Source organism: Bos taurus, chromosome 29 (genome assembly GCF_002263795.3).
Source record: "Bos taurus isolate L1 Dominette 01449 registration number 42190680 breed Hereford chromosome 29, ARS-UCD2.0, whole genome shotgun sequence".
NCBI classification, from domain to species: Eukaryota; Metazoa; Chordata; class Mammalia; order Artiodactyla; family Bovidae; genus Bos; species Bos taurus.
In genome coordinates, this window is record NC_037356.1 from 2321847 (window position 1) to 2345439 (window position 23593).

The 23593-nt window shown below is 43.4% G+C and overlaps 1 protein-coding gene and 1 long non-coding RNA gene across 4 annotated transcripts in view; one reads left to right on the forward strand and one right to left on the reverse strand.

Moving 5' to 3' along the window:
* The window catches only part of FAT3 (FAT atypical cadherin 3), a 645819-nt gene that overhangs the window by 330190 nt on the left and 292036 nt on the right, over positions 1 to 23593 (reverse strand). The window lies entirely within an intron of this gene.
* LOC112444854 (uncharacterized) overlaps positions 7980 to 23593 on the forward strand; it is a 36389-nt gene continuing 20775 nt past the window's right edge. Inside the window, exons 1-2 of the long non-coding RNA XR_003033225.2 lie at positions 7980 to 8100; positions 8745 to 8963. This is a non-coding gene — a long non-coding RNA (uncharacterized lncRNA). The remainder of the gene's footprint in view (positions 8101 to 8744; positions 8964 to 23593) is intronic.

Below are 23593 nucleotides of genomic sequence, written 5' to 3' on the forward strand. Positions count from 1 at the left end.
ATTAAGTCTATCAGATCAGTCCCCGGCCTACGACCTCCTTTACCATTAGTTACTTCCTTGGAGGGTCCTTCTCCAAACATAATCACGCTGGAGATGAGGGCTTCAACACAGGGGTTTGGGGCTGGGGGACACAAACACACAGGCTGTATTGCTGTTCATCTCATTCCTCTGCTGCATTTCCATCCTGAGTGGAGGGCCGGGCCCCCGCGTGCAGGACTATCCACCGGCTCAGGGCAGCCCGGGCTGTCTCATCACCTCTGCCTGCTGAGTCCACAAGTGGGCCGCTCCCCGGAGAATGTGAGCGGTGCATGGTTCAAGGATTAGAAAAGGAAATTCATGAGGAGACGTCAGAGGAACGCGAGTTGTATATCTGAGAGAAGAGAAGCTGCAGGTGACGTAACAACGTCTCACACAGATGGAGAGGACGCACAGCCTTCTGACCAGCTGTTCTCTTCTGATGCTGGGGACTGGTCAGGAGGAAGAGGACTCAGCTGAAGCACTGGGAGAAATATGTATGAGAGAACGGACAGACTCTTGGATGGCACCAATCTGCCACCTGACCGTGAGGACTGAGAGATGGGGGGAAATAGGTGACGAAGGGGATCTTGGGCTCCAAGGAGCTGTAAGAAATAGGGCTCTAATTTCTCCAAAGAAGACATACAGGTGGCCAACAGAAGACACATGCAAATATGCTCAACAGTTCTAGTCATCACAGAAATACAAATCAGAACCACAATGAAGCACCTCCTAGCCCCAGTCAAAACGTCCACCGCCAAAAAAAAATCTATAAATAATAAAGTCTGCAGAGAGTGTGGAGAAAAGGAAACCCTCCTACACTGTTGGTAGGAATGGAAATTAGTGTAGTCACCATGGAAAACAGCATGGAGGGTCCCTAAAACATTTAAAAGCAGAACTACCGTATGATCCAACAATCCCACTCCTGGGCATATATCCAGAGAGGAATCTAATTTGAAAGGATACATGCACCCCAGTGTTCACTGCAGCACTATTTACAACAGCCAGGGCATGCAAACAACCTAGATGTCCACTGAAAGAGGGATGGATGAAGAGGCGACACACACACAGTGAGGCGTCAGCCATGAAAAAGAACAAGGCGATGATATACAAGACCCTGAAAAGGAACATACATGTATGAACACACACACATATGTATATATTTTGCTCTTCAGATTCTTACATATATATGTATACTGCTGAAGCTGCTAAGTCGCTTCAGTTGTGTCCGACTGTGCGACCCCATGGGTGGCCCACCAGGCTCCCCAGTCCCTGGGGTTCTCCAGGCAAGAACACTACAGTGGGTTGCCATTTCCTTCTTCAATATATGCATATGTATATATTTAAAACTGAGTCAGTTTGCTGAACACCAGAAACTAAGACAACATTGTGAGTTAACTGTACTTCAATTAAAAAAAAAAAAAAAACAGGAAAGAAATGGAGGAAGAAGATGCTCAACAGTGCTAGTCATCACAGAAATACAAATCAGAGCCACAACGAAGCACCTCCTAACCCCAGTCAAAACGTCCACCACCAAAAAAAAATCTATAATAAAGTCTGCAGAGCGTGTGGAGAAAAGGACACCACACCTGCAGAGGGCGTCCAAATTGGTAGGAAGAAGTAGCAGCAGATCAGAAGCAAAGCACTAGGACTCAGACCACCCTTGTCCAGAGTTCTGTTGTGTCTGAAACGCTATCCATTTAAGACTTCACTGTTGGAAGCTCTGCTTTTCCAAATCTATCCTGGCTTGGGCGGGGCTGCTACATTCAAGAAGAAGGCTGTTTATGACACAAAATTCTATCAAGCAGAGGACGGAGGGCCTCAATTCTTTGGCATAAGGAATGAAAAGTTATGTTATACCAGGATCTTTATATGCTCCTGAACCCAACTCTGCTTTAGTCCAAGCCCCCAGAGAGAAGCATTTCACTGAATGCCAACATTCACAGCACTTAGCCCAGCACCCAGTACACACAGGCAGGGACAAGTAATTTTTTTCATTAAAAATAATAATAATAATAAATAAAATAAAAATAGCGACACCTACAGGCAGATGAGGAACCCAGCTGAACTCTGGCAGGCTCCATGTTTCCTTTTTCTTTAACCTCACCTATTGAAGCTCTCTGGAGGACCATCATTGGAATGAGGTCAGAAGTGATCAGACTCAGGTTCATAAAGTGGCCCATTGCCTCCTATCCTTCACCTCCAAGACCAATAAGTAGCAAGATGAACAAGGGCCCAACAGAACTCGCTTTGCTGCTCAATGTATTGTTTAAAAGGGAGAGCTCATTGCCTTTTACTCTTTTGTTCAGAACTTTCTGTTCTCCTTTGTGAAACCAAGTCAGTCTCCTGAATTGGAGGACAGAGGATGCATAACACACTACGGAATTACTCAGAAGCCTACTGGACTGTGCTGAGTGGACGCAACTGCGGACATTTGTAGAGTTCACAGGGCCAACAATGCTCTCAAAGTTATACTCTGACAACTTCTTTGGCTTATTTTGGCTTAGAAAATATAACCACAGAATTCACTGTCCTCCAAGAACACCTATCAGACAAGAAATGGCTCTCTCAGCCCACTCAGAGCAGAGCCAGCACTCGCTTACCTCAAACTTGGGAGAACACTCGTTTTATATTAGAAACTGTCAACCCACAAGGGATTAAAATCTCCTCAACTGGAAAAAAACAAACCTCAGCTGTAGTCCTCTTGTGAGTGAAAAGCTGCTTATGCTTGTGAACCTTCTTATGCACAGAATTGGTGATATTTAGTCAAACCCCACCCCCCACCCCCAACCCCGCCGCCCACAGAGAAGGCGATGGCACTCCACTCCAGTACTCTTGCCTGGAAAATCCCACGGACAGAGAAACCTGGTAGGCTGCAGTCCATGGGGTCACTAAGAGTTGGATACAACTGAGTGACTTCACTTTCACTTTTCACTTTCATGCATTGGAGAAGGAAATGGCAACCCACTCCAGTGTTCTTGCCTAGAGAATCCCAGGGATGGGGGAGCCTGGTGGGCTTCCATCTATGGGGTCACACAGAGTCGGACATGACTGAAGTGACTTAGTGAGTGAGTGACTCAACCCCCAAATGTGTCACAAAGTATCAGAGAATGAAGGAAAGTAACCAGGAATGGACAACTAATTTCTCAAATCAGATCAGATCAGATCAGTCACTCAGCCGTGTCTGACTCTTTGCGACCCCATGAATCGCAGCACGCCAGGCCTCCCTGTCCATCACCAACTCCTGGAGTTCACTCAGACTCACGTCCATCGAGTCAGTGATGCCATCCAGCCATCTCATCCTCTGGCGTCCCCTTCTCCTCCTGCCCCCAATCCCTCCCAGCATCAGAGTCTTTTCCAATGAGTCAACTCTTCGCATGAGGTGGCCAAAGTACTGGAGTTTCAGCTTTAGCATCATTCCTTCCAAAGAAATCCCAGGGTTGATCTCCTTCAGAATGGACTGATTGGATCTCCTTGCAGTCCAAGAGACTCTCAAGTGTCTTCTCCAACACCACAGTTCAAAAGCATCAGTTCTTTGGCGCTCAGCCTTAATAAATGCAGTCAATTATACTACCAAGATTCCAGTTAACTACCATCAGTCAAAGCAGCAGGTTCCAAATAAGGCGGAGAGTGTAGGCAGCGAGCTTAGGTGGCATGTCCCCTCAAACATGAGACGCTGTTGCAGAGGCCATGAGGACAGCTGCATATACTTCCCAGCCCACGGCGTCCATGCGCTCTAACACCCGTGTTTCTTCAAAGACAGAAGAATGACCTCAGGCCCAGAATAGAAATTAACCTCTGATCACACGAAACCTAGAAGAAGACGTTTACAGGCCAGAAGGTGAAGCCTGCCACGGCTGCTCTACCTCCCGTCTCTGACTACGCAGCACGTGCAGTTTCCCCGGTGACCCTGATGGGGCTGTGGTTCTATTACAGGCATTTGTGTTCAATGACTTGTTTACCTTCTTGACTTTTCTGGAGCCCCACGAGCAGAAGCTGGCCCGAAGGAGGCCTCAGTTAACATCTGCAAAATAGAAGTGACTGCCTCGCCTTCGGGAGCAGGCCAGACGAACTGAAGGATGCTTTTGGAAACCGCCTTCAGGAGCTGATCATCCAGCTGGTGCCTCCGCTCAACCTCCAGCTCCAGTTCCCTCCCCTGAACCCGCCTGCCTCTGGGCCATTCTGCCTCTCATTAGCACTTTTCACAGAAGTGACCTGGGAAGGGAGAGGTTGTAGAATTCAGATGACTGCCAGTCTGATAGTAAGAAAGGATAGATAATTCCGAGTGATTCAAGATTCTCTTATGATCTGTAGATTAAAATTGCCCACACCATGCCTCGTGCTCATTAGCATGGGTAGTCGAAATCTTGCTAGAATGGCTATGTTTACTACATGGCAGGTTAAGCAGCAAACGGGCCTACAGGTCTTCACAGATATTCTGTGTGGATGATTTTCTGTAAAGAGTGCCTGAAGCCAAGAAAAATACTGCAGATGTAATCCTAAACACAGTAGCTGAAACATGGGCTCTCAAATTTCACCTATCACCCATGGCTACACTGATAATCACTTATTTAAGTTGACATATTTTCTCCAAGAAACTCCAAAGGCAGTTATCCAGCAAAGGGCCAGAAAACCAGCAGGTTTTATAGAGGGAGGGGTAGGGGCAGAGGGAAGCTTCCATAATGTCAAAGGAAAAGATGGAAACTTTCAATTCTCCTGAGTCATCACCTGATTCAACAAGGGCTTGCTGCCCTGAGCTATGCTTTCTGCCTGTGCCTGGGGGGTGAGGGGGATGACAGGCTTTAATTTTTCCATGATATTTTATTGCAGCAAGTATTCCTACTCTGTGACAGGTCCAACCCAGAAATCAAAGACTCAGCGAGGAGGCTGCATAGTGATTCTTTGGACATAGAAGCCTTAAGTCCCACTGACCATGCCTGTAATTCACTGCTAATCAGAATAGGTCTGGAGAGAAAACACAAGTCTGAGTAACTCATTGTGTCAAGTTGCAATCTGTGGCAATGAAACCAGAGAAAGGTCATTTTTAAACAAAATAGCTGGCTCTTGCAGTGTGAGGGAAAGCGTCCAGCTGACCTAGTTTGGTGTTGGGGACATGAAGAGGAGCGGAAATTCTCAACTTAATACCAATACCAATGTGATGGCTGGCGATTCAGGCTTAACACTAGCCCCAAAGCTCATCATTTCAAGCATTTGATCTGTAAGTAAGAAATTTGCAAAGAAGCTCTGGGCTGAATGGTTCACGCTTTCATTTACCTAACCCTATCGATCACCTGCCAGGCATTCAGCTAGATGCTGAGGATACAGCATGAGGCAGCTATATTTTCTAAGTTCACAGTTCTAACCATCCAACAGGGGTGGCGAGAGCATGAATTACAGCTAGGTACCTGGCAGAACTGTCCAAAGTCTGTCACAAAGGGTAATAACAAAGGGCTGAAGCTGGGAGAGAAGAAAATATGATCAAATAATCAGGAGGAAAATTGGGAGGATTTGGCAATGTTTAGTGTTTGGGGTAAAAAACAAAAATTAGATGAGAACGGCTTCAAGTTTCGGCTTGCTTGACAGTGGGATCTCTCCTGGGATAAGACGTGCTGTAGATGATTTAGGGAGGAGAAAATCTATGGACAGACTGAGGCTAGGGCTGAGCATGTGTCTACACACGGAAATTTCAACGAGACTCTGGAGCTTAGGTAAGAGATGGTCAGGGCTGTAGGAACATGCGGAGAAGGCAATGGCACCCCACTCCAGTACTCTTGCCTGGAAAATCCCATGGATAGAGGAGCCTGGTAGGCTGCAGTCCATGGGGTTGCGAAGAGTCGGACATGACTGAGCTACTTCACTTTCACTTTTCACTTTCACGCATTGGAGAAGGAAATGGCAACCCACTCCAGTGTTCTTGCCTGGAGAATCCCAGGGATGGGGGAGCCTCGTAGACCACCGCCTATGGGGTCACACAGAGTCAGACACGACTGAAGTGACTTAGCATAGCATAGCATAGCATTGTAGGAACATGTGGGTGTCGTCAACATATCTGTGGTCGTTATACCAAAAGAATGGGTGAAATTAAATTGCTCAGTGTCTGTTGTTGTTCAGTTGCAGACTGAGGCTTTCAGGATTTTGTTGAACTCGCCTGATCGTAAGCCCGTAGTCACAGAACCAGGGTGCCAACACAAAGTGTTCTCATAGTCGGTTGTCGCTGAGTCACTAATGACTCTGTGACCCTATGCACTGCAGTCTGCCAGGCTCCTCTGTCCATGGGATCCAGGCAAGAATACCGCAGTGGGTTGCCTTTTCCTTCTCCAGGGGATCTTCCTGACCCAGGGTTTGAACCTCAGTCTCCTGCTTGGTAAGCAGATTGTTTACCACTGAGCCACCTGGGAAGCCCACCCAGTGTCTGTAGGGAAATATGACTAGAAGGTTGAGCATTGTATCCTGGGGAGAAGCAACATTTAAGGATAAGGATGAGAAATTAGAATCCACAAAGGATTCAAGAAGGAACCATCAAAGAGGCACAGCAGAGTGTCACGTGTGCCAAGTGGGGAGAGAGGTCCAAAGTGGGGTGGCCACCGTGGGCCCGCTCAGCAGCAGGCCCACATGCCCCTGCGCCCAGAAGTTAGGGAGGACGGCAGTGGCCCTGGCAGACACTTCACTGGCGTGAGAGACGAAAGCCAGGTGGAGGAGGGCTGGTGGGCGGACAGGAAGAGAGGGCGTAAGAAGCGGTGAGCACGGAGCAGTGCTCCCATGCTTGACAGCACACCAGAATCACCCAGAAAGCATGCTAAAAAGTCAGTTGCTGAGCCACATTCTGAATCTTTGGAATCAAAATCTCTGAAGGGGAACCAAGGAATCTGTATTTTATCAGGCTCCCCTCGTGATTCTGATACATAGGTTGGTTGGGACAAGGAGACTACTCTTTTAAGATACGAGGCACAAGATGGGATGAGAGAGATGGGCAGGAGTCTGACCGAGATGGGAGAGGGAAGCAGGGGTCAAGACAGGGGAGACCGGAGCATCCTCATCCGTTGGTGTTGGGGGAGACCAGAGGTCAAGGTGAGGGAAAGAAGAGGCAGGAATAAGATCCTGGTGATGTGGACGGCTCATCACAGGAAGAATTAAACAAAATGCCACTCCTCCTTTCATTTTCCCTTGTTTTTTTTTTTTAATTTTATTTTATTTTTAAACTTTACAATATTGTATTAATTTTGCCCAACATCGAAATGAATCCGCCACAGGTATACCCATGCTCCCCATCCTGAACCCTCCTCCCTCCTCCCTCCCTATACCCTCCCTCTGTCGGCCATTCGTGTCCAACTCTTTGTGATCCCATGGACTGCAGCATGCCAGGCTTCCCTGTCCTTCACTCTCCTTTAGAGCTTGCTCAAACTCACGTCCACTGAGTCTGTGATGCCATCCAACCATCTCGAACATAATTTAGCAGAACAAAATTTCTAGCATAGTTACGAGTAACTGAATTCTCTCTGCTACTGTATCTTGATTCATTTCCAGTTACACTAATAAAGAATGACCAGCTTGTAGGAAAAGGTCTGGCTGTATTCTCCATATGCATTAATTGGCTCTGCTAGGGAGTGCTACAGTTCTAGGTAGTATCTTATGTAAGAAAAGTTGTACATCCTTTTTCTTGTCACTATTTAAATCCTGGATGTTTGAGAAGCCAAGCTATTTGAGAGAAGAAGTATGTTTGACTAAATTATGAAAAGAAAATCTGATGCACGTTTTCCCTCAAAAATCTGTAACGGGATTCTTTCAAGAAGAATTCCAGCAATGCAGTATGTGTGTGTGTGTGTGTGTGTGTGTGCGCGCATGCCTATGGGCTCTTCTTGTTTCAGGAGATCCGGCTGCTAAGTCACCACTTTAAATAAGAGCTCCACACACATGACGTCATAATAGTCTCCACGGCAACTGTGAATGATATTACAAACCTGTCTGGGACTAAATGGGAAAGATAAGCAAGAAGACAGGAGTGGGCAATCTCCTAAGCAACAAATGCGCTTTTTCCATGGAAACACCACCTCGTGGAAGAGAAAAGGAAACAGATAATAGACATAGGTACACAATAGTTCTTAAATATAGCATTTCACTAAGCACTCTGTCAATTGCAATTTAAAGACCATTCACCCTATGAGAATAATCATTGGAAGAAAAGCTTCCCCTAGTTTAATGCTTCCAGAGAAAGAGGGCAGAGGCCTTTTTCTTGAAGTTGGTCACCATGTATCATCACTGCTTCTCACAAAAGAGGGCAAATGGGAATGAAGAAAGACAACAGCTAAGAGTTCAGGTTTGCTCCTGTTTTAAGATAACACCAAAGAACAGAAGCCAAACTTAAGCAGCCAGATATATTCTGAGTAGATAATAAGCATTAGAAAAAATCTCCTTATGAAGAGAATCACAGTAGTTTTCTTTGAAATAGCAAGATCCCTCATGAATGGATGATAAAATGCATAATCTGAGAATTATTTAAACCATTTTAGGGAATAATTTGCTCAACTGCCAATGACATTGTGGCAAACATGTTATTGTTTAGTCACCAAGTCATGCCCGACTCTTTTGCAACCCCATGGACTGTAGCCCTCCAGGCTCTACGTGGGATTTTTCCAGGGAAGAATACTGAAGTGGGATACCATTTCCTTCTCTAGGGGATCTTCTCAACCTAGGGACTGAACCGATATCTCTTGCATCTCTTGCTTTGGCAGGCAGACTCTTTATCACTAAGCCACCTGGGAAGCCCTGCTGACATGCATTATGCAGAAGTAAACACCAACTTGCTGGTGGCCCACTATGCACACTCACTTGCTACGCCCTGGGCACCAGTACCTGAGTTATCCCGTTCAAGGACCAGAAGGAGGAGACTGTATCATCCTGTGTGTCACGTGAGAGATGATAGCTGTAGGAGCAAACATTCCCAGGACACGGTAGGTGTCAGGCTGTGGTTCAGACCCACCTCCTGACTCCAAAGCCCCCGGCTCTGTTCTCGAGGTTCTGTGGCTCACTTACAAAGCTGCTCACACCTGCCTTTTCCTATGGTCCCGTCATGATTAATGTCAACTCATGTTTGTAATGCCGTCACCATGTTTATCAACGGCGTGTACATTTTGCTCTCTACATTACAATCACCGACTATTAGAGGAAAGGGAAACTTCAAGAGACCCTGTCCAAGGATCTCTTTTCACTGCTCAGGAAACCAAAGTCCGAAGAGTCAGTTCCTTCCACAGAACTGAGACTCGAGTCACAGTCTTTTCTGGTTCTCAAACCCCAGCTTCTCCCCACTACACCCCCATGACCTAACCTTTGTTATTGTTGATAAATTATTTTCCTAAATGGGCTTCTTTATCCCCTCTTCCTTTCTCTTGCTTTGCCTCTATCAACTATAAATTTCTGGAGATTTAGGAGACATTTTATACTATAAAAGCTTAAATCTCAGGGACTTGTTTCACAAAGGGCTCCCTTTCTCTCTGTTAACTGCTATAAAGGAGACTTTCAGAAGAGCCAGCTGCCTTGTTTCCATTCCTCCCCAGCCCATCATAAAGTCGTACATCTTTAGGTTGTATTTATCATCTCTGATGTAATAGAACCTTCACCTATGAATCAAGCCATCGACCTTATTTGCTCATACAGGGCCACTGAAATCATTGCTTGCCTTCCTTACTAACCTTTATATAAAGAGGTCTCTTTCATTAATCTGCAGGAACAATGATTAATGTTGACATGAGTTACATGCATATCAAAGAAGACCCCAATGCCTTGACAACATTCAATTTCCTCTGAAGACCTTTAAAAAGTGAGATGGCTGTAGATTACCCGTCGCTAATAAATGGGGATTTGCAGGCTGATTAAAATTCACAGGGAGAGGCAGTCTATGTCTATTTCAACAAAGTTGCAGCTTCATTAGTAAAATTCACTCATTTTTTTCTTAACTGTATGTCACTGGGTGGCTTAAAAGTGTAGCTGTATGAGATGGCTCTTACTGGGATGAAGAGCCTTAGTGACTGGGCTCCCCCTGTACCAGAACGAGAACCATGCATAGTTTATGAAAGTAAAGTAAGCAACCGTAATAGCCTGGAGGCCCAATGGAGCAGAGCATATCTGCTCCGACAGCCTGGGGGCAGCCACCCCATTTACTCCACACCCTCCTTGACTCCTTATTGGACTGAGGAGAAAACCCAAACCTCTTCACAATCACCCTAGTTCCTCGTCACTTCTCTGTCAAGACAAAGTTCTAGAACTACTTGTCATTCATTCTGGAGATGACATCTATGAGAAACTTTAGAGTCCTCTGGGATATAATCCTTGGCTCCAAAAGGACCCAAGTGAGTATCAGAAGCAGAAGCCACAGAGTCATTTGACAAATGAACTCATTAAGGAAAGCATCAGGTTCATTTTTGGAAGAATCCCCAAATTGGGATATGTCATGGCAATGTCAAACTCTCTTTTCCTTGGTCTAAAATATCTTTCTGCTTAGCCAAAAAAAACGATGCACATAAATTCTTTTCCTTGTAACTCTCTAATCTAAAAGGGCCCAGCATATTATTTCTCTAAATTCCCTGATGAAGTCAGGGGAATTATATCAGGTTACCAAAAGAAATCTTAACTTTCGAAACTATTACCTCAATCTTTTTTCTTTGAACTTTCAGTAACAATAATGTAGGCAAGTACAATACTAGTGTCTTTCTTCAGTTGGGAAGAAAAACAACCTTGGATAAATCCCAAGTTAGACGCTGGGGCTACTCCAGGGGCGACAATAAAAGGAGCTTTCCAGAGTAACACTTGGTCGTTTTCCAAACCTCAGGCATCCTCCAGCTAACCCTCCATTAGGATGTCATTTGTTTGGTTCACTTCAAAGAGCTGGCTACTTTCTTGCATTTTTCTGAAAACAAGGAGTTGTCTGTGGAAATGATTTTGTCAGGCGATTTGGCAAGTCACTTACAATACTCATCAATTTCAGTACTTTAATTAAACCCAGGAAGTCCGTGTGCCGAACGTGAGCCTCCTCTCTGGGTTGCAGTTTATCTCTGCCTTCAGCAGGACCCAGTGCTTTAAAGGGAGTGGAATCTCAGGCCTGGGGTGAGCTAAGTATGTCTCAGGATTTGGGCACAACTGACTAATCTGTTTAAAAAAAAAAAAAGTGAAGGACAGATCCTGGGTTTACTGACTTCAGGGCCGACAATCTACCCACCCTGCCTCACTCCCAGGGAGCATCAGATGACCACAACCAATGAGACTCTAAAGAGTCAGCATGGTGTCTGAGCATACTCAGCTGCTGAGCTTGACGTCTTTGCTCTCTGGGCTATCCGTCTGAGTTTGTGGGGGCTCCAGCTGACACTGTGATTGTAGAGAGTGTCGAGAGGCTGGTTTTGCTGGCCTTAGGTGTCATTCCTGGTAATGACAGCTACTGTCTTGAGAAGGGGGAGTTGAAACACGGATTAATGTCATCCGAAAAGAATGCCTTCAAGGCCATAGCATCTGACAGCCCCTGAATAAGCTGGGCAGCCCATGGTTTCCCCACAGGACCACTCCTCTAGGCACTGTCAGAGACTAAACCAATAAAGGAAGATAAACACAGAAACAAAGGTGCTGTAGAGGCATAAAGGAAAAGTCACCAGAGCAAGCAGCTTATGCGATCATAATACTATATTTAAGCAAACATGGCATGGGCAGCCGCATAGCATGAAACCAATCTCATTCTCTCACCCCTGCACCTACCAAATCTCCTTCTCAGCTAATGGCCCCATATCCACCCTTATAGGCTGAGTTGTGTTTCCCCAAAAAGTATACCTTGGGTTTCCACCCCCTCCCCCAGTGCCTCAGAATGTGATCTGATTGGAAGAGAGAGGTTTTCAGAGGTTTTCAAGATAAAACAAGGTCATTAGGATGAGTCCTAACCAAATAAGGGGTCTTCCCTGGTGGCTCAGTGGTAAAGAATCCACCTGCCAATGCAGGAGATGTGGGTTTGATCCCTCAGTTGGGAAGGAAATGATCCCCTGGAGAAGGAAATGGCAACCCACTCCAGTATTCTTGCCTGGAAAATCCCATGGACAGAGGAGCCTGGTGGGCTGCAGTCCATAGGGTCGCAAAAGAGTTGGATACGACTTAGCAACTAAATAACAATAACCCCAGTAAGACCGGTATCCTTAGAAAATGGGAGTGAACCAATTTCATCTAACAATTCAAATCCCACATCTGTGGAATCTTCAGAACTTTGTGTACATAATCATATCGTCTGAATAGGAGGGGTTGTATTTCTTCCTTTCCCATTCATTTTGCCTTTTGTTCCCTTGATTTATTTCCCTGGCTGGGGCTTTCAGTACAATGCTTTCTTTTCAGTAGGAGAGACTTGGTGTTGGGGGTATCATTGTCTCTTTCCCAGTCTTTCAGGAAAACTTTCAAAATTTCACCATTAATTGTGCTCTCTGTAGATTTTTATTATTTTTGGCAAATTATTATCTTAATAAGGAAGTTTCCTTTTACAACTAGTTAACTAAGTGATTTGAGGATTTTTTTTCCCCCCTCATTTGGTCATGAATGGCTACTGAAATTTGCCAAATGTTGTACTTCACCTACTGAACTTATGGCTTTTCTCCATTACTGTGTTGATTTAGTAAACTGCATTGACTAATTTTCTACTGTTAAACCAACATTGATTCCCTATGTGAGGCCAGTTGGATCGTGATGTATTATCTTTTCTTTCTATTGCTGGGCCAGTTTGCTAACACTTTGTTGGAATCATTGTACTATTATCCTAGAGTGATTCACCTATAATTTTCTTTTCTTGCAATGGACCTCAACAGGTTCATAAAATGGAGACATTTACCACAATGTATAATGTTGTTCTTAGGATTAAATGTGAAAATATATGTGACAGAAAGGGGGGCAGTGAAAGTTGGACACAGGCAGAGACATGCATGTTGTTGTTCAGTCACTCAGCAGCGTCTGACACTTTGCAGCCCCATGGACTGCAGCACGCCAGGCTTTCCTGTCCTTCACCAAATCCCGGCGTTTGCTCAAACTTATGTCCAGTACTTTGGCCACCTCATGCGAAGAGTTGACTCATTGGAAAAGACTCTGATGCTGGGAGGGATTGGGGGCAGGAGGAGAAGGACACGACAGAGGATGAGATGGCTGGATGGCATCACTGACTCGATGGACATGAGTCTGAGTGAACTCCGGGAGTTGGTGATGGACAGGGAGGCCTGGCGTGCTGCGATTCATGGGGTCTCCAAGAGTCGGACACGACTGAGCGACTGAACTGAACTGAACTGATGTCCATTGAGACACGCACAGAGGAACGAAGATGTGGAGAGACGAGAGAGACAACAGCCATCCGCAAACCAAGGGGAAATGCTCTGAATGGATTCTGTCCTAACAGCTTGGCTGACTCCTTGATTTCAGACTTTCAGTCTCTGGAACTCCTGGACAATACATGTCTGTTTAAGGCATCCAGTTGGTTGTACTTTTAACAGCACCCCTAGCAAAGGAAAACTCCCACCAAGCCAGACACTGACATTTCCTCTCTTTCTCTTGACCTATAGCCCAATAGTGCTTGGTCCACTAATTCTTAATATTTTCAGAATCTGTTCATTTTTCTCCACCCTGTTGTTCGACCTTAGTTTGGACCACCATGATCCTTCATGTGGGTCCCCACTAGAGGCTTCCAGATGGTTTGTAGGCCTCCAACCTCAGCATCCTCCATTTCTCTTTGTTGCCAAGGTGGTCTCAATGCAAACGGTTTCTAAACCTTCACCACACACCTCATGGCATCAGGGTAGAGAAAGTATGCTTAGCCTATACAGGCAAGACCCTTCGGGATTGCACCCAGTAAGCTTCTCCAAGATTTTTATCTTGTTAATTTCCTGTCCCTTAAAGTCATGGGTCACCTGATTTCCTAGAACTGCCAGGCTCCCCTTCTCTACACATTTGTTGCTGTTCTCTCTGCAGGGAACATCCCTCTTCTGGCTCTTTACCTGGCAAAATACTGCCCAACCACAGCTGGCTGTTATCACTTCCGGGGGCTTCTCTGGGAAGCCTTCTTTCATCTCAGAAGGGCTTTGCTCTGTTCCTAAACTTCTTTCATAGTTGCATGGCTCCATCAAAAGACTTGCTATGTTGCTCATTAATCATGTCTGACCTGTGAGCAACTTGGGAGCAGAGGCCACGTCTTATTTGCTCTCCTACCCTTGTTTACTGAGTGTTTAGCCTAGTGGGCACCTACTTAGAACTTCATATGTATCTGTTGCATGGGGTAAAAGTTTTACCATTTAAAAGCAGATGATACCAATTCTATAACACTGTAAATGCTACAATTTAAAAAACCATCACAGTAGCCACCTCCACCCCAGTTTAGCATCCTTTATACAGCAGTGACGGAGAAGGCAATGGCACCCCACTCCAGTACTCTTGCCTGGAAAATCCCATGGATGGAGGAGCCTGGTAGGCTGTAGTCCATGCGGTCGCTAGGAGTCAGACACAACTGAGCGACTTCACTTTCCCTTTTCCCTTTCATGCATTGGAGAAGGAAATGGCAACCCACTCCAGTGTTCTTGCCTAGAGAATCCCAGGGATGGGGGAGCCTGGTGGGCTGCCGTCTCTGGGGTCGCACAGAGTTGTACACGACTGAAGTGACTTAGCATAGCATAGCATAGCATACAGCAGTGAATAAGCAAGAGATCTTCTTGTCTTCCTACAATACTGGTACAGTAATGTCTCAGTTGTTTCTGGAAACATGAGTTCACATATCCTCTGCTAACGCATCTGATTTAAGACTAACAAGACCAATCTGATTTAAGTCAATTCGAAGCGATTCTCTGAGTACACATGTGCTGTGAGCACTGCTGATATGTTGCACATCAAGTAAGGGACTGAAGCAGGTGGGAGTGAGGAAGGCAGGTGGGATGGGGAAGACTAGAAATACCAAAGTGGGCCACAAGGGCCCTGTTTTCTGTGTGAGATCACACAGCATCGTAAGTTCACGGATCACTGGGGCAGGCACGTGTCCTTCTCTGCAGTAAGCTGTTACATCGAACGAGGTAAGGCAGACGTAACAGAAATATTCTATGTTCGTGTTCTTTGCTAAGTTTTTAAGATGAAGTCAGGGCTGAACTCTAAGCCTTTTAAGAGTAAAGAGTCAAAGGCACTCAGCACTCAAAGACATCCCTGGGGTCAGCCTTGTAATGGGAGGTGGTGTCCTGAATCCAAACTTGCTGGGAGGCCACCCTGGGGTGGCGGGGTGGGCGGGGAGGGGGGTGCTCTTGGTCAGTGACTGATCACGGAACCATAGGGAACACAGCCAGAATCCTTTAAGCAGAAGCTTGTTCACACGGAAGAGGAGGACATGAGGTTGCTTCTGCAGCCAAGTTTCTTACAGAGAGTCTCAGGGAAGAAGCACATCATTTCAGGCAGAAGATTTAAACTCCCTTTTATTAACCTCTGTGGCTTCACTGTGAAACTAGTAGGGCTCAGAGGAGAACCCTGCATGGCCCTGCACTCGAGATGCCTCTTTTCTCTACTTTCAGTTGATTTTTCACTACTTCTTCCTAAAACATCATGAAAACAGGTCAGGCGTGACTTCTGATCTGTGATGCTTCCGCTCAAAGGTTGATACAGAAATACACACAGCATGTCTGTTTCTTATCACAAGGGAAAGCCTCGCATGCTCCCCAGAAGTCAAGGCTGAGGAGGCAGCAATGATGGATTCACAATCAGAATCTCTCAGCAATGGTATCACCCTCTGTCTTTCTATCTGCCTGTGTAAACATTTGCTGCTGTACATACTCTACTGCCCCCAAAGAACTGCTCAGCAAGAGATTATTGGGAATATTGTCTAGGATCAATAACCAACATAGAGTATGAAAACAATGGCACTGATAAGAGAGACCAAACTCAGGACAAAGATCCAACAAAGGTCCATCTGGTCAAAGCTACGGTTTTTGCAGTAGTCATGAATTGATGTGAGAGTTGGACCATGAAGAAGGCTGAGCACCAAAGAATTGATGCTTTTGAACCGTGGTTTTGGAGAAGACTCTTAAGAGTCCCTTGGACTGCAAGAGGATCCAACCAGTCAAGCCTAAATGAAATCAGTCCCAAATATTCATTGGAAAGACTGATGCTGAAGTTGAAGCTCCAGTAGTTTGGCCAAATGATGCAAAGAGCCAATTCATTAGAAAAGACCCTGATGCTGGGAAAGACTGGGGGCAGAAGGAGAAGGGAGCGACAGAGGATGAGATGGTTGGATGGCATCACTGACTCAGTTGGACATGAATTTGAGCAAATTCAGGGAGACAGTGAAGGACAGGGAAGCCTGGCGTGCTGCAGTCCATGGGGTCACAAAGAGTCAGACACAACTTAGAGCCTGAACAACAACATTCTCAGGAATTCTTCCATAATTATATTCCACAAAAAGTTTAAGGTGCTGGATGCTAACGGTGAGGGCAGAATTCTTACCTACGATGGGGTACGTACATGATGAGCCATGAAGTGTAGGTCTAAAACTTGAATATATTAGAATTCTGTGGGTTGCTAAAATGCAGACTCCTGAGTCTCTGCTCAGAGTCACTGTGCCTAAATCTGATTTTTAAACAGAAAGCCCAGGGGTTTCTGATAGAGGGGTTCTGCTGATCCAGTCATAAGAAACAACTCTGAATATTTATACAGCATGGGTTTGGCTATAGGCTCGTATAACATTCATGTCCTTCTTATATGAATACAAGCAATTCAAAGGACAGACTTTAGAAACCATGAACATTCAGAGAACAGCACAGAAATACAAAGATAAGCCTTAAAGGTAAAAGGATAAGTAGAAGAACCATCCTGATCATTGATGGTAAAGGAAACAAGATGGTCATGAGCTATTTTTGCTGTGGAAATTAATGATGTTGCAATAGCATTTGGAGGACAGAGCCAGATCACACAGTGATGCTTTTGCCAAGTGTCTTGTGGGTGATTCTCTCCATCCTCCCCAAAGAACTGATCTGGTTAGAGGAGGTTCAACATTTCAAGGAGGAATGTGAGGGAATAAAATTAAATATAAACCTCAATCATAAGCAAGAAGCTTTGGTGATTTAATCTATTTAATCTATTTGTGTTCATCTTAAAAGTTTTTATTTTTCCCCGACTTCTTACACAAGATAAAATTTCTTCTGCTACCTCCATTTCTGTTTGGATACTCTTGATTCCCTGATGAACCCAGAGCATATGTAAATCTATTCCCTGGTTGACTGGGAAGAGATTTTCAGGGATGAGGCAGAGCTAAATTTTGTAGAGAAGTTAGGAAGCAGTTTCCAAGGTCAAGCCTTGCTTTAGGATGGTACTTGTTATGACTATGTTTGTGTTCCTTCCAAATTCATAGGTTGAAACCCCAGTGCCCAACGTGCTTTCTGGAGATGAGGCCTTTAGGAGGCAATTAGGTCACGAGGGTGGAGTCTGCATGACAGGATAATGTACTTATGAAAAAAAGCCTCTTGGGACTTCCCTGGCAGCCCAGTGGTTAAGACTCTGCATTTCTAATGTAGGGGAAACAGGTTCGATCCTTGGTCAGAGAAGTAAGATCCCACATGCCACATGGTATGGCCAAAAAAAAAAAAAAAAAAGCCTCTTTCTGCTCTTCATCCTGTGAGGACATAATGAGAGGCTGGCTGCCTGCAAACTAAGAGGAGAGCTCTCACTGGACGCTGGATCAGTTAGCACCTTCATCTTGGTCTTCCAGCCTCCAGAACTCGGACTTCCAGAATAAGTGTCTGTTGTTTCAGCCATCAAGTTTACAGTATTTTGTTACAGCAGCCTAAAAAGACTAAGGCAGTGACAGAGGAAACAAAAAATGGCACAAAAATTTAAAAAAATAGTCTTAAGGAAATAAGCATACTGATTTAAAACTTCAATTAAAAATGTGAACTGCAAGAAGAATTTTAAAAGGTAATGGTATGTTGAGAGTGTACTAAATAAAAGAAATCAACCAAAATTTCCCCTCATTAGCTGAGGAGGTAATATGATTGAAATTTGGTTAAAAAATGTAAAGCTAAGCTAATTTTGCTACAGGAAGCTACTGAAGAGAAAGGTGAAAAAAAATGAGGCTTAAGTCAATATAAAATTTATACTACTGAGATTCCTGTGTCAAAGTACACACTCCATAGAACTTGGGAAAATATCAACAGGGAGACAGAGGACTTGAACAGCACTATAAACTAACTAACCAGACCAAAGAGACGTCTACACATCACTCAGCAACAAATTACGTACTCTCAAGAACAAATGGAACAGGATAGGATATAAGCCAAGACCCAATACATTTAAAAAGATTAGAATCACGCAAAATGTATTCTCTGATCACAATGAAATGAAGCTAGAACCCAACAATAAAAAGACATTTTGGAATTCCTAATGTGTGTGGAAATTAAATACAGTCCTAAATGACCCATAAGTCAATGGAGAAGTCACAAGGGAAATTAGAAACACTCTGAGATAAATGAAAGCAAAAGCACAACATTCCAAAACTTATGAAGGTGAAAGTGTTAGTTGCTCAGTCGTGTCCAGCTCTTTGCAACCCATGGACTGCAGCACACCAGGCTCCTCTGTCTGTGGGATTCTCCAGGCTAGAATACTGGAGTGGGCTGCCATTCCCTTCTCCAGGGGATCTTCCCCACCCAGGAATCAAACTTGGGTCTCCCACATTACAGGCGGATTCTTTACTGTCTGAGCCATAGGGAAGCCTAAAGGTGACCTTACCCCAAGTGGGACTTATGAGCTGCAGCTAAATTAGTGCCTAAAGGGAAATTTATAGTTGTGCATGACCACGGTTAAAATGAATAAAAATTTCAAATCAATAACCTAAACTTCTACTATAAGGAGTTGGAAAAAGAAGATAAATCTAAGCTGAAAGCAAGTAGAAAGAAGGAAATAATAAAGAAGATAGTAGGACATAAAAATAAATCTATAATAAATAGAGAGGTTGAATTAATAACAATTAATTTTTAAAAATCTTCCACAAAATAAAAGACCAAGTACAGATGGCTTCATTGGTGAATTCTACCAAATATTTAAACATGAATTAATTTCAAATCTTCACAAACTCTTCCAAAAAATATGGGAAGAGGGAACACTTCCCAACTCATTATAGAGTATTATCTTGATGCCAAAACTCTAATAAGAACAGAACAGACTCATATCTCTTATAAATATATATGCAAAACTTCTCAACAAAACACTAGCAAACTGAATCAAGCAGTGTCTAAAGGGGATTATCATGTTGAGCTGGGATCTATTCCAGGAATAGAAGGTTGGTTTGATCTGATAATCGATTAATATAATATGCTATTTCAATAGATTAAAGAACAAAAACCACATGACTATACTAACAGATTCAGAAAAGTGTTTGACATATTCCATACCCCTTTCATCAGTAGAACAATAAACACATTAGGAATATTAGGGCCCTTCTTAAATTGATAAAAGGCACCCAAACAATCCCCAGGGCTAACATAATACATAAAGATTGGATGCTTTCTAAGTTCAGGAACAAGACAAGGATGTATGCTCTTTAATTCAACATTGTACTGAAGCTTCTAGCCAGGGCAATTAGCCAAGAAAAAGAAACAACTGACATCAAGTTTGGAAAAGAAGAATTAAAACTACGCCTATTTGTGGATGACACGATCTTGTATATAGAAAGCTCTAAGGAATACACAAAGAAACATTAGAGCTAATGAGTTCAGCAAGGCTACAGGATCCAAGACGAAACACAAAAATATCAATTGAATTTATATGCACTAGCAACGAACAATCCAAAATTAAGAAAGTAATTATATATGCAATAGCATCAAAAAGAACGAAATCCTTGGAAATCAACAAATGTGTAACTTAACTTCTATTCTGAAAACTAAAAAATGTTATTAAAGGAAACTAAAGAAAACAAATAAATGGAAAGATACCCTTAATACATAGATCACAAGACTAAATGCTATTAAGATGGCTGCTGCTGCTGCTGCTAAGTCGCTTCAGTTGTGTCCGACTCTGTGCGACCCCAGAGACGGCAGCCCACCAGGCTCCCCCGTCCCTGGGATTCTCCAGGCAAGAACACTGGAGTGGGTTGCCATTTCCTTCTCCAATGCATGAAAGTAAAAAGTGGATGGCAATACTCCCCAAACTGACCTAAGGATTCATACAATATCCATCAAAATCCCAGTTATTATTGTTGTTGGCTTTTTTTTTTTTAAGACATTAACAAACTGATATTAGAAATTCACATGGAAGTGCAAGGGACAAAATAGCCGAAACTACCCAGAAAGGAAGAAAAATCTCGGATGAGTCACTCTTGCTGATTTCAAAGCTTACTGTAGAGCTACAATAATCAAAACAGTGAGGTACTAGCCTTAAGATAGGCATAGAATTCTGTGGAGTAGCATTGAGAGTACAGAACTAAGCCCTTCCATTCGTGACCAACTGAACTTCAATAAAGAAGCCAAGACAACTCAAAGGAACAGTGTATACAACAAATGCTTCTGGGACAACTGAATGTGTTGTTGTTGCTGAGTTGTTATGTTCAACCCTCTGAGATCCCATGGACTGTAGCGCTCCAGACTCCTCTGTCCACCATCTCCCAGAGCCTGCTCAAACTCACATCCATTGAGTTGGTGATGCTATTTCCAGTATTCTTGCGTGGAGAACCCCAGGGATAGTATGAAAAGGAACAACTGAGAATCTACATGAAAATGATGAAAATTGAATCTCTATCCTCATTATAACCAAAAAAAAAAAAAAGACTCAAAATAAATCATAGACCTAAATGCAGGAGCTAAAACTATGTAACTCCTGGAAGAAAATATAGGGTTACATCTTCATGACCTTGGATTAGGTAAAGTCTTCCTAGATACAACATCAAAACATGTGACAAAAGAAAAAAGATAAATTTAAGTTCATAAAAATTTTAAACTTTTGCTGTTCAAAGACTGTCATCAAGGAGGTGAAAAGATAATCCATTGATTAGGAGAAAACATTTGCAAATCATCTACCTGATAAAGAACTTGCATCCAGAATATCTAAAGAACTCTTACAATTCAACAGTAAAACAACAAACAAGCCAATTAAAAATGGCAAAGAATCTAAAGGACATTCCTCTAAGAAGGAAATGTATATCCTCAATGAGCACACGGAAAGACAGCTAACATCATTAGCCACAGGGAAATGTAAGTAAGAGCCACAGTGAGGCGCTGCTTCCAACTCAGCAGGATGGCTAGAATCACAATAACAGACAAAGACAAGCCAGAGTGAGGAGGTAAGGAGACTGCTCACACCGTGCTTGCGGGGAGGTCAGAGGGCAGAGCGCCTTTAGAAAACAATCTAGCGGTTACTCAAAATGATGAACGAAAATTAAGCATATGACCACATCCACTCCTAGGTATATTCCTAAAAGAAGTGGCAATGTATATTCACATAAAAACTTGTACATGGATTATTCCTAATAACCAGAAAGTAGTAAAGTCCAAATGTCTGTCAACTGATGAAAGGACATACAAAACATTCCACATGATGAAATATTATCCTGCAATAAAAAAATGAAAAGCTGTTACAAAGTGCAACACAGATGATCCTTGAAAACATTATACTAAGTGAAGAAAGCTAGTCATAAAAACCGCACATTATATGGTATGACTATTTATTGATACATGAAATGTCTGGAGTAGGGAAATGTATAAAGACAGAAAGTTGGTCTGTGGTTGCTGAAGTGTGGGAGGCTGTGACGATGGTGGGCATAGACTGGTAATGGGTGCAGGGTTTGTTTATGGGCTGATGAAAATGGTTTAAAATTGGTTGTGCTGATGGGTGTACAACTGTCAATACACTAAAAATGACAGAATTGTGCAACTTAAAAATAAGCAAACAAGTATTTCGTTACTCATTGATTGCTATGTGCTTCTCAGTAAAGCTGATACTTTGATGAGGGAACTTCTTAGGGATAAGGTGCCTCATTCTCCTTTGCCAGTTCCCAAATAGATGCTGAAAGATGTTTGGAGAGTAACCCTAGAGGAGTAATGAGAGAAGAGTTCATTGATCCTTAAATATGAATGTATGCGTGTGTGCATATGTGTGATGTGCTCATTCGATTTTTAAAAATGAATACTGAAAGATAATGATTTAAAAAGGAGTTAGAAGCATTTTTTCCCCTTCCCATTGCTTTTTAAATCAATCTAAAGTTAGCTTAGAAGTTAATTGCATTATTTTAGAACAGTTCATTTCTTTACACTTAATTGCTTTTGAACTCAATATTTTCACCCTCAATAAAGGTGTTTTAAATGAACTCTCTGGTTTTCTTAAGTCCTAAATAGGAAACCTAGAAAACTCCACAAATGAGGAAAAAGGAAGAGGTTAAAAACTAACAATTGTTAGTGACCTAGTCCAGTGACTTCAAAAGTCTTCCTAACCAAAGAAGTCAGAGAAGGCAATGGCACCCCACTCCAGTACTCTTGCCTGGAGAATCCCAGGGATGGGGCATCCTTGTGGGCTGCCGTCTATGGGGTCGCACAGAGTTGGACACGACTGAAGTGACTCAGCAGCAACCAAAGAAGTACAAGAGACATCATTCCACAATTATATATATTAAGACCAACAACATAGAAATGATGCACATATAGATCTATTAAACTCCAACATGAGCTGCAGGAAGCTCTTGCCTTAGAACCCAAGAAGGTGATCCTTAAGTTTGATAAGAGCTATAGATTTTCATCTTAAGAACTTTAGAGACTCCAAATATAGAAGCTGTTCTCAGCAGAGTAAGTACAGTTTACTCCATGACCCCATGCTACTTTTCAAGCTTTCTTAGTCTCCCCCACAGAAGAACTACACAAAAAAGATCTTCACGCCCCAGATAACACGATGGTGTGATCACTCACCTAGAGCCAGACATCCTGGAATGTGAAGTCAAGTGGGCCGTAGGAAGCATCACTACAAACAAAGCTAGTGGAACTGATGGAATTCCAGTTGAGCTATTTTAAATCCTAAAAGATGATGCTGTGAAAGTGCTGTACTCAATATGCCAGCAAATTTGGAAAATGCAACAGTGACCACAGAACTGAAAAAGGTCAGTTTTCATTCCAATCCCAAAGAAAGGCAATGCTAAAGAATGCTCAAATTACTGCATGATTACACTTATCTCACACGCTAGTACAGTAATGCTCAAAATTCTCCAAGCCAGGCTTTAGCAGTACGTGAAACGTGAACTTCCAGATGTTCAAGCTGGTTTTAGAAAAGGTGGAGGAACCAGAGATCAAATTGCCAACATCCGCTGAATCATGGAAAAAGCAAGAGAGTTCCAGAAAAACATCTACTTCTGTTTTATTGACTATGCCAAAGCCTTTGACTGTGTGGCTCACATCAAACTCTGTAAAATTCTGAAAGAGATGGGAATACCAGACCACCTGACTTGCCTCTTCAGAAATCTGTATGCAGGTCAAGAAGCAACAGTTAGAACTGGATATGGAACAACAGACTGGTTCCAAACAGGAAAAGGAGTAGGTCAAGGCTGTATATTGTCACCCTGCTTATTTAACTTCTATGCAGAGTA